The sequence below is a fragment of the Schistocerca serialis genome, chromosome 2 (genome assembly GCF_023864345.2).
Source record: "Schistocerca serialis cubense isolate TAMUIC-IGC-003099 chromosome 2, iqSchSeri2.2, whole genome shotgun sequence".
In the NCBI taxonomy this organism is placed as follows: domain Eukaryota; kingdom Metazoa; phylum Arthropoda; class Insecta; order Orthoptera; family Acrididae; genus Schistocerca; species Schistocerca serialis.
Genome location: NC_064639.1, coordinates 556,915,120 through 556,927,340, shown reverse-complemented (window position 1 = coordinate 556,927,340; position 12,221 = coordinate 556,915,120). Strand labels below are relative to the sequence as shown.

At 42.5% G+C, this 12,221-nt stretch overlaps 1 non-coding gene across 1 annotated transcript; it reads right to left on the bottom strand.

Annotated features, from left to right (window-relative positions):
- Positions 1 to 9,486: 9,486 nt before the first annotated feature.
- On the bottom strand, positions 9,487 to 9,561 carry Trnas-cga (transfer RNA serine (anticodon CGA)). Its single transcript has one exon. It is a non-coding gene; the product is annotated as a tRNA-Ser (tRNA).
- Positions 9,562 to 12,221: the final 2,660 nt, after the last annotated feature.

The following is a 12,221-nucleotide window of genomic DNA, read 5'->3' as shown; positions in this document are numbered from 1 at the left end:
TGTCGATTCTGAGCAGCGGTCTGAAATCTTTTCGTCAGCTACCCATAAGAAAACCGCTTGATTTCAAGGATGATTATTCCCTTTTTGACCTTCACAGCAGATGCGTCAAAAGATGAGGTAGAAATGTAGATAAAAGTGGGTGAGACGACCTTCCCATCGTGTGACGTGCCCACGGATGCGTTGTCCAAAACTGTCGTGAAATTTGACGACAATGTGACACCATCAACCCACTTTACACGTCACGTCAGTTAATGAGCTCTTGCTTTTTTTCGCATGTGTCAACACCTTGGGCCTGAGGGTGATATCGCTGAGTGTCGTCCTTTTGCACCTTTACAGAGGAAGGTTGTAGTCACCTTTCAGTTGAAATTCGAACACCTGCTTCGCAAAGGAAGACAGTTACGGGGTTTCGAAGGAGTGAACCTTTAATTATAATGCGAAGAGTACTTTTATGTTAATTCGGCTAATAGTTTCTAAGAACAGAAGAGTATCAACAGCTCTGTAAACATTTTCTTGAATGAAAAACTGATACTTAACTTTTCGATTCTTCTAAGCATTATCTGTAGATCGTTTCTGTACACATTAAAAAAGTCATCCTATATGTAAGGGTACCGACTCCCGGTTTGTTCACTTGTGTGAGGCAGGGAAAAATATTGTAGGTATCTGGCCAGCGGCTGAAATAGGAGTGAGAAAGGAGAAAGCTCAACTTAATCTAAAGGGTTGGTGAACCGTCTCCATGTCTCTGTAGTCATCTGAATGGGTGGGTTTACACAGTGTAAATGGGGCGTTTGATAAAATCTCTCTTCAGTTGACATATCCCACCAAGCGTCTCCAATATCACTCGACAGACTGCTTGGTGATACTTTTTCAAATCATCAGACAATACTTTGCACATGAATCATTTATATCTCGAGTGCTGGTCGTATTATTGCACACTTCTACATAGAGTTGGAAGCCCGAAGTGTAATATATGTTCTTCAGCGCTCACGTGAGGTACGCTCATTACACACACTGTGAGGCTGACGAGCGAGTTGTGGGAATACGTGCTTCGAAGTAAGTAAGATAGGTGAGATGAAGTGTGTATTCAGCCAAAAGGTGGTAACTTTGAACACACTCCGTAAGCCGGTAAGGGCCACTGATAAAATGTACCGAATAACATGTGTGGTCCGCCTCCGCAGCTCTGGTCACCGTAGATGGTTGCCTTGCGGTGGGCCTGGGTCGGATTCCCGATACAGCCAAGGATTTTTCCTTGCTGGGAGGACTTCTACGGGGTGCATTCGGCCTCATGATGACAACGAAGCCGCGCGGGATAGCCGCGCTGTCTCCGGCGCCTTGTCACGGTCCGCGCAGCTCCCCCGTCGGAGGTTCGAGTCCACCCTCGGGCATGGATGTGTGTTTTGTCCTTAGCGTAAGTTAGTTTGATTATGTAGTGTGTAAGCTCAGGGACCAATGACCTCAGCAGTTTGGTCCCATAAGATCATACCACAAATTTCCAGTGACAACTAAGCTGCTGTTTGAGCGAGTATAGTAGCCACTCCGTAATATAGAAAGCCTATAAATCGACCAGGAGAGTGGTGTCATGACCACATGTCCCTCGATACTGCAACCGCATAACGCTGCAAGGCAAAGGATGACATGGCGTCCGGTAGACAACCTTTAGACCTTCACGACTAGGACAAAGAGTTAGAATAGCAAGTCTAACTAAGAGATGCTGCAGCTGACTGCAAAGTGGGCTACAAGCTAGGCAACCAGTCATCGGGATTCCTAGGACGTTTGATCATCACGCACTCAACTTCTGTTACTGCACCAATAGACTTGCAGTGGTAAATGACACAAAGTTGTGTTTAGTATTAGATTACTCATCGTCAGTGAATACCACGCCATTTTGAAGTCACCCAGAAGAGCAGAAAACACGAAAGCGAATGAGGCAGTGATACACAGGGCCAACTTACAGCGCAAAGATACGGAGAACCATAAAATACAGTTAATATGACAGTCGTTGCGGAAGCGGTGACCACAGTAGAATGCATCTAGATAGTCACTCTGTCCATTCTGTTATCGTTCCATTGGCGACAGGGAGATGTTTTCTTCCAACATGACAAATCCTGTGAACGCACTTCTCGTGTCGCCCAGCATTCTCTCCCAGGTATTCTTCCATATCCTGGGCATAACGATGTGACACTACGACTTAAGTTAGCCTCAACTTTAGTAACAGTCTCCTGGGTTAATAAACCATTTCTCTTACACCCCCCCCCCCTCTAATATAGTGGTGGGGCGGTCCAGCTACAGTAGAGTGAGCAAGGTAAAAGACCATCTGCTTATGCATCAAGAACTTTTAACCCGAATGAGTACTCGTTATATGAATTAGGGGCCCTAACAGTACCTTCAGGATGGAAAAATTTAACTACTCTCTGGTAAATTCCCGGCGCCGATAATATGGCATCAGGTTAGTTAATGGGCAGATCGCAGAAGGCAGGGTGAAAGGCCCCACGCGCGACAAGGATTTGGCCTTTCAGTTTCAAGTTTAGAGCATAAAGGGGTCCAAAAATCAAATAGCAGTTGGCCTGAGCGGGATTTTTCGGGGAGAAAAATTTGGAAATTTGTGGTAAGCTCGTATGGGACCAAACTGCTGAGGTAATCGGTCCCTAGAGTTACATACTACTTAATACAATTTAAACTAACTTACGCTATGGACAACACACACACCTATGCCGGAGGGAGGACTCGAGCATCTGACGGGGGAGTTGCGTGAACCGTGAAAAGGCTGCCCTGACCGAACGGCTACCCCGCTCACCGTTTAGGTGAGAAACAGAGAGAGCAAGGATGACTTCCAGTCACTAAATAAATCTCATGGTTGTATCGAGATAAAACAATATCAGGGAGAGTTTGCTGTTAAGAATGAAATATTAGAAGTACAGAGTATCAAGTCATGTTTCGTTAAGGACAATGTCCTCTGCTGCCAGGAACTTATTAGAACTTATGTACTTGTGCCTCAGGAGTTGATTCACGTGCCGTTTAAATATTTCCATGAGGGCGCAATGGGCCGAGATTTAAGTACTTCTAAAGACGAATGAAAATCCGACAACAATTCATTTTGATAGGGATGGACGTCAGTATTAAAAACAGAGTAGGTAATTATAAGGTCGGCGCCATGTCCAAATCCGCATCAAATACTAAACAGGAATGGTTGACGTCTACACCTGTCGATCCTCCTTTCCAAAACTTATTCATTAATTTTGTGAGGGGCACTGTTAAATACAGATGCAGCGACAAAACAGGATGAAATTCAGAATTTCAAAAATATTTTTAGCAATTCTGGTAACTTATGAGTGTTAATGCGACATGTTTCATTTCAGGTAGCTCTAAATTTTTTTTTGCTTAGGCATAAGCATCAGGCATCGAACCACAACCCCTTATTACCGCAACGTTTCACATATGGACAGGGTGACCCAGAATTTCAGGGCAGCGCTAATACCCTACCACAGCAAGTATAAGGAAAACTGGGATCGTACGCTCACCTAGTTGATGTCCGCCCTCGGTAGCTGAGTGGTCAGCGTGACAAACTGTCAATCCTAAGGGCCCGGGTTCGATTCCCGGCTGGGTCGGAGATTTTCTCTGCTCAGGGACTGGGTGTTGTGTTGTCCTAATCATCATCATTTCATCCCCATCGACGCGCAGGTCGCCGAAGTGGCGTCAAATCGAAAGACCTGCACCAGGCGAACGGTCTACCCGACGGGAGGCCCTAGCCACACGACATTTCATTTCATACCTAGTTGATGGTTGTATTTGACATGGCAAAACATGAAAGCCGCCAGGATACACCTGTAGAGTGCTGCTGAGGTGTAGGGTCACCGCCGTGCTGGGCAACCTCTGGTCCATTAAAGACCTGATGCCAGAAAAAATCAATCCACAGCAACTGGCTCTTCAGTGGAAAAACACGAGAGTGTTTACATAGAACATCAAGTTCGGATCTAGCGCTACAATAGGGACGGCAGCAAAGCTGGTACCACGTAGGCGATAAGGTTTTTGTGAGGAATTTTCAGAAATATAGTAATGAGGTCGATAATGTGAAGATTTAGTGGGCCGTTTGAATTCGGAGATTCACACCGCCAGTGATGGTATTGTTGGTGGACCTATAAAAGGGGGACTGCATTATATGCTCCCCTTTCTTCAGATTACGCCAAGTTCGAGACCCGTGGCTTAAGTATTGATCAAGGAACGTTGCCTAGAGTTGGGGTGGGGGAGTACGTGCGAAACAATGTCACCGTCGCTTTATAGCATCACTGAAGCAGAGATATGGTCATATGAGTGCAGCGGATGAACGGAGTTACTTCGGTGTCATTCTCGACTGCGGCGACTGGGAAGCTGTTTGCGAGTCTCCGATGTTGCAGAAGTGTCTGGATGGCACATAGTGATAGCTATTCGTGCTAAGAAACAGTTACTGTTGGGAAGCCAGGTTGTACAGTTGTTGCTCTAAACTGCAGTGTCTGGAGAGTTGTTTACACGAGTCGCCTATGCTTCAAAAGTGTCCTGTACGGTACCAATAGCAATTTCTTCCGAGTGGAAGCAGTCTGACAAACCCACATAACGGCGCGTGTGCTCAGCTTCATTGCCCTAGAGCGGCGCATTGAGAGCCTCCGTCAACTGATGAGTCCACCATCACGTGATGGATGTGGATAGCTCCAACTTTTTATTTTTTTATTTCTATTTACTTTTTCTGAGTTATCAGACTTCTGGCTGGTTTGATGCAACCCACCACAAACTCCTCTCCAGTGCCAACCTCTTCATCTTAGAGCAGCACTTGCAACCCAAGTCTTCAATTATTTTCTGGATGTATTCCGGTCTCTGTCTTCCTCTAATACTTTTTACCTTCTACAGCTCCCTCTAGTGCAATGGAAGTTATTCCCTGATGTTTTGACACATGTTCTACCATCCTGTCCCTTCTTCTGGTCAGTGTTTTTCTTATATTCCTCCCGCGCCTATTCTGCAGAGAACCTCCTCACTCCTTACCTTAACAGTTCACCAAATTTTCCACATTCTCCTGTAGCACCACATCTGAAACACTTCGATTCTCTTCTGTTGCGATTTTTCCACCGTCCATTTTCACTACCACACAATGCTGTGCTCCAAAGGTACATTATCAGAATTTTTTTCCTCAAATTAATCCCTATGTTTGATACTAGCATACTTCTCTTGCCCAGTAATGCCCATTTTGCGAGTGCTTTTGGTGTCCTTCTTGCTCTGTCCGTCATGGGTTATTTTACTGCCCAGGTAGCACAACTGATTATCTTCACCTACTTCGCGTCCACCAGTCCTAACGTTAAGTTTCTCGTTGTTTTCATTTCTGCTACTCCTCATTACTTTCGTCTTTCTTCGCTTTACTCTCAATCTGTATTCTGTATTTACTAGACCATTCCATTCAGCAGAGCCATTATTTTTCAATCTCACTGAGGATATGAATGTCGCCGCGCGGGATTAGCCGCGCGGTCTTAGGCGCTGCAGTCATGGCCTGTGCGGCTGGTCCCGGCGTAGGTTCGAGTCCTCCCTCTGGCATGGGTGTGTGTGTTTGTCCTTAGGATAATTTAGGTTAAGTAGTGTGTAAGCTTAGTGACTGATGACCTTAACAGTTAAGTCCCATAAGATTTCACACACATTTTTACATATCAATGTCAGCCGCGAATCGTATCATTGATATCCTTTCACTCTGATTTTAATTCCACTATGGAGCCTTGCTTTTATTTCCGTAATTGTTTCTTCGAAGTATAAATTGGACAGAAGTGGGTAAAAGACTACATTCCTGTAGTACATGCTTTTTAATCCGAGTTCTTCGATCTGGTCTTCCAACCTTATTATATCCTTTTGGCTCTTGTATATGTTGTATATGACACTTCTCTCCCAACAGGCTCCCCAGTTTTCCTCAGTATTCATCCTGGATCATTTTAAACTGTCGAACACTTTTTCAAGGTCGACAGATCCTATGAAGATGTCCCGATTTCTCTTTAGTCTTGCTCCCATTATCGTAACTTCATAACTACCTCTCTGGCACCTTTTACCATCTGTAAAGCCAAACTGGTCATCATCTAATACATACTTAATTTTCATCTCCATTCTTCTGTATATTATTCTTTTCGGCAGCTTGTGTGCATGACCTGTTAAGCTGATTGTACGACAAATAACGCACTTACCGGCTCTTCCAGTTTTCGGAATTGTGTGATGATGTTTTTTACGAATGTCCGGTAGTACATTACCAGACTCATTTACTCTATACATCAGCGTGAGTAGTCATTTCTTAGCAACTTCCTCCCAATGATTTTATAAGTTCTGGTGGAATGTTATCTACCCGTTATGCCTTAGTTCATTTTAAGTCCCCAAGATCTCTCTTAAATTCTGATTCTAATACTGGATCCCCTATCTCTTCAAAATCGACTCCTCTTTATCCTTCTATCAGCAGACAAGTCTTCCCCCTCACAGAGACCTTCAATGTACTCTTTCCACCTATCCGCCCCTCCTCTGCATTTGACAGTAGAATTCCCGTTGCACTCTTTTTGCTACCAACATTGCTTTTAATGTCACCGATGGTCGTTTCTACGGAACTACGAATCCATATTTTAAACAAATATCTACTTGGTTCGGAGTACGTAAGCTTAATTCCACAACTTGCTTCAAAGCTTACAGACATATCTATTGTACTACAGATTTTTTAAAATAGTTTTACAAATGCTGTGTGGGTTTTATGACCAAGGAGAATTGTATACCATCACAACGTGTCTATGTCCCACATTCACAGCAGTCTATAAACTTTTCTTTGATTCTGGTTCTCGTAAGGTGACAATAGTCTACCCACATAACTACCGCCACACCTCAGTGACATTCACACGAGACGTTTACGATCACGTTGAAGAATCCGCTTCCACTTGCATCTCGCCGCGAACAGCATATTTACGGTAAGTTTTGCTATGTTCGTATAGCGTGGTAATGAAAATAGCGACTCGAAACTGCACCATTAGTGTCGAGGTGGCGGCGATCACTGCCAGTTTCTATCCTCAACTCGACGCCTGGGTTTTCACTATAGATTTCAAAGACTTTTTGACTCTGTGTGTGACAAGTAAGTAAAACAGATTGCTTGGACTGAATTTTCTGTGGATCACCTTTAGGCAACCTTATCAGCTATTAAATATTTTAAAGGTCTTCCAAATTCTGATTATAATACCTGATTCCCGACCTATTCTATATCCACTTCCGTTTCTTCTTCTATCACATCATCAGACAAGTCTTCGCGCCATAGAGATTTTCTATGTAGTTTTTCCACCTATCACCTCTCTCCTCCGTGGAATTCCGTTTCACTCTCATATTCCCAACCTTGCTTTTAATTTCACTGAACTTTATTTTGACTTTTTTATAAGCTGAGTCAGTCCTTCTGACTCATTTCTTCTTCGATTTCATTACGTTTTTCATGCAGTTGGCCTTAGCTTCTCTGCACCTCCTATTTAGCTCATTCTTAAGTTACTTGTATTTTTGTATTCTTAAAGTTCCCTGGACATTTTTGAACATCCTTCTTTCATCTGTCAACTGAAGTATTTTTTCTGTTATCCACAGTTTCTTCGCAGTTACCTCTTTGTGCCTATGCTCTTTCCTATATCTGTGATTGCTCTGTTTAGAGATGTCCATTCCTCTTCAACCCATTGCCTATTGAGCTATTCCACATCGCAGTTCCCATATCTTTGGAGAACTTCAAACTTATCCCTTCATTCCTTAGTACTTCCATACCCCACTTCTATACAGATTGAGACTTCCTGACTAGTCTCTTAAACTTCATCCTACTATTCGTCACTACTAAATTGTGATCTGAGTCAATATCTGTTCCTGGGTATGTCTTACAATCCAGTATACCTCCTCCTCTTGCGATTCTTGAACAGAGTATACGCTATTACTAGCTGAAACTGATTGCAGAACGTAATTAGTCTTTCTCCTCTCTCATTCCTAGTACAAAACCCATATTGTCCCGTAATCCTTCTTTTACTCCTTCTCCTGCAACTGCTATCCAGTCCCCGCCGCTCCATAACGATGAATATTATAGTGGATTCAAAGGAACTCCGTATTTTCGTGGCACGTTTCCTATGTCAAGCAACGGAGAATTTAGTAGGTTTATGGAGGGCAGTGCCAGTTATGGTTTCTTCCTACATGGATGCCTGTTTGTTAGACTATAATAGTTACTAGTTACATGTGATTGTATCATGACTATCTTTCTGGAATCTCTCTCTCACTCTGGCGATTTATTAGTGGCGTCAGATGTCTTGTTTGGAATAGTGTTATGGGTGAGTGTAAACCAGTTATTTTGATTGTTCGTATTGTATCTTAAGTAATGAAATATCATTCTTCATGTGAATAAGGGCAATGGCAGTGGAACCGAAGTCTTGTTAATATGGATAACTGAAAGTAATAGACCACGACTTGCCCAACTCCCAAGTACGTGTAGTTTCAGTAACAGGTAGCAACTACGGATTTGTCAGTGATTTGATTAACCTTTTGATATACTGTATTATACTGTTGTACTGTGATAATGTGATTCTTTCATTCCTTTTGGAAGGTTTGAGTACTATTGAAAGGACGATGTAAAGGCAACCGCCGTCATAAATAATATCTTAAGTATATTACGTATACTTGGCTGAATCAAAGAAATTTTAATTTTTTTGTGTTTTTTAAGGCAAAATTCCAGTAAACTGCTGATTATGAAGACCTGACTTGTTAACGTAATCGGTTACATTTCAACATAGTTCTTGGTCCTTTTAAAAATCAATTTTGGTAAATTTGTTATACTAAAATATCCCGTTAATGCAATAAATCTTTGGAAGTGGCACAGTTGTTACGGTAAATTATGAAGTGGTTATTGTGGTGTAAATTACTGAATGAAAATTGTACTGTTTTTTTTTTTTAAATTTATTGTTGGAAACTTTGTTGTGTGCCTACCCTATTCTTTTCCGTAATTTGCCACGCTCATTAGGGTCTGGTCCCAGTGTCACCACAACAAAGACACCAGTTAATTAAAATGGTATTCATATACCTACGAAACAGTGACGTCTAGTACTTAAAATTTTGATGTTAATTTCATTCTGATGTCTGTAGATTTTATGGCCTATATGCAGCTTGACCTAAGAAAAAATTGAAGAGAAGATGGTGGTTTCCATTCGCACAGATCTCTAACATGATCACGACGGAATGTTCTAGACGTCTGAAGGCTTCTTCCTGTTCAACGAGGAGTCTTGTATTAAACACGTGCGCCCTGAGGTCAAAACACGATGGGAACCACTCTGAAAATAGAAGGTATCATCCGCTTTGTGTGTCCCAGCAGGCATAACCTAGCTACTGCCCCTCTCAGCAATTGGTCTGTCTTATTTTCTAGGTCGACAGGTTACTGAAGAGCTGGAATGAGAGTTTCACTCTGCAGCGGAGTGTACGCTGATATGAAACTTCCTGGCAGATTAAAACTGTATGCCGGGCCGAGACTCGAACTCGGGACCTTTGCCTTTCGCGGGCAAGTGCTCTACCAACTGAGCTACCCAAGCACGACTCACGCCCCGTCCTCACAGCTTTACTTCTGCCAGTACCTCGTCTCCTACGTTTACTGAAGAGCTGTAGGCCAAAATTCATAGAACTCTAGAACTTTATATTTTTCCTTCGAACAACAGTGGCTGCAGTTACATGTTGCGCATGAAAGACGTCAGCGATGATCGATTCGTATCCTCGTACTTGCCACTTAACATCTCGGTGGAGCTTTGTTGTTCATCATATTGGTCAGGGACGCGTAATGATGTTCGTTAAGAACCACCAGTGACCTAACGCGGCGAGAGCAACTGTCTCGTGCAGGCGAGTGGTTGCAGCACGTTGGATGCTGCGCATACTACCACGGGCATTGTTTTGCATCAAGAAGGCATCGGGACAATCCTCCTCGTCCCCTCCACCCCTCATGCGATCATGTCTCCAATATGTCTGATTTATCTCGAAATCGGTTCCCTGTAGCATTACCGACGCAAAGGTATACAATGATAACCCAAAACATTATGACTACTGCCCACAGTGAGGTTGGATGTCGCCTGGTGGTATAGCGGGAACGAAACACGGTTGTTTTTGTTGTTGTTGTGGTCTTGAGTCGAAAGACTGGTTTGACGCAGCTCTCCGTGCTACTGTATCATGTGCACGCCCCTTCGTCTCCGAGTAACTACTACGCCCTAAATCCTTTTGAATATGCTTAGCGTATTCGTCTCTTGGTCTCCCTCTACGATTTTTATCCTCCGCGCTTCCCTTCAATACTAAATTGGTGTTCCCTTGCTGCCTCAAATCGTGTCTTACCAACCGATCCCTTGTGCTAGTGAAATTGCACCACAAATTCCTCTTCTCCCGAATTATCCCCGTTAGTCACTTGATCTACACATCTAATCTTCATCTTCAGCGTTCTTCCATAGTACCTCATTTCAAAAGCTTCTGTTCTCTCCTTGTCTATACTGTTTATCGTCCATGTTTCACTTGCATACACGGCTACACTCCATAGAAATTATTTCAGAAAAGACTTCCTCACGCTTAAATCTACACTCGATGTTAACAAATTTCTCTTCTTCAGAAACACTTTCCTTGCCATCGCTAGTCTTCAGTTTATATCCTCTCTGACCAAATAACAAAACTCATCTACTGCTTTAAGTGACTCATTTCCTAATATAATTCCCTCAGCATAGACTTATTTGACTGTATTCCATTATCCTCATTTTGCTTTTGTTGATGTTCATCTTATATATTCCTTTCAAGACACTGTTCATTCCGTTCACCTCTTCTCCGAAATCGTTTGCTGTCTCCGACAGAATTTCAATGTCATCGGCAAACCTCAGGGATCTTGTTTCTTCTCCCTGGATTTTAGTTCCTAATCCAAATTTGTCGTTTCCTTTGCTGCTTGCTCAGTAAACAGATTGAATAACATCGGGGATAGGCTAAAAACCTGTCTAGCTCCCTTCGCAACCACTTCTTCCGTTTCATGCCCCTTGACTCTTATAACTGCCATCTGGTTTCTGTACAAATTCTAAATAGCCCTTCGCTACCTGTATTTTATCCACTCCACCATCAGAATTTGTAACAGAGTGTTCCATTCAACATTGTCAAAAGCTTTCTCTAAGTCTACAAATGCTACAAATGTAGGTTTGCCTTTGCTTAACTTGTCTTCTAAGAAAAGTAGTTGTGTTATTTTTGCCTCGCATGTTCCTCCTACATTTCTACGGAATACAAACTGATTTCCCCGAGGTCGTCTTCTACCAGTTTTGCCATTTGTCTGAATAGGATTCGTGTTTGTATTTTGTAACGGTGACTTATTAAACTGATAGTTCGGTAGTTTTCACACCTGTCAGCACTTCCTTTCTTTGGAATTGGAATTATTATATTCTTATTAAAGCCTAAGGGTATTTCGCCTGTCTCATACATCTTGCTCACCAGATGGCAGTCAGCAGTTCTGACGGAATGTTGTCTACTCCAAATGATTTATTTCGACTTAAGTCTTTCAGTTCTCTGTCAATTTTTTTTCGCGCAGTACCATATGTCCCATTTCATCTTCATCTACTTCCTCTTCCATTTCCATAATATTGGCCTCAAGTAAGTTACCCTTGTATTGACCTTTTATATACTCCTTCCACCTTTCTGCTTTCCCTTCTTTGCTTAGGACTGGTTTTCCATCTGGACTCTTGAGATTCATACAGGTGGTTCTCTTTTCTCAAAGGTCTCTTTATCTTTCCTGTTGGCTGCATTTAACTTTACCCCTTAGTGATATATGCTTCTATATCCTTACATTTGTCCTAGCCAATCTCGGTTAGCCACTTGGCACTTCCTGTAGGTCTCATTTTGGGACGATGGTATTTCTTTCCGCCTGCTTCATTTATTACACGTTTATATTTTCTCCTTTCATCATTTAAATTCTATACCTCTTGGGTTACTCGATCGTTTCTACCAGCCCTCGTCTTTTTAGGTACTTGATCCTCTGCTACCTTCACTATTTCATCTCTCAAAGCTACCCATTCTTCTTCTACTATATTTTTTTCACCTGTTCTTGTCAATCATTCCCTAATTCTCCCTATGAAACTCTGTACAACCATTAGTTGTTTCAGTTTATCGAGGTCCCATCTTCTTAAATTCCTATATTTGTGTACTTTCTTCAGTTTTAATATATCGTACATAACAAATAAATTTTGGTC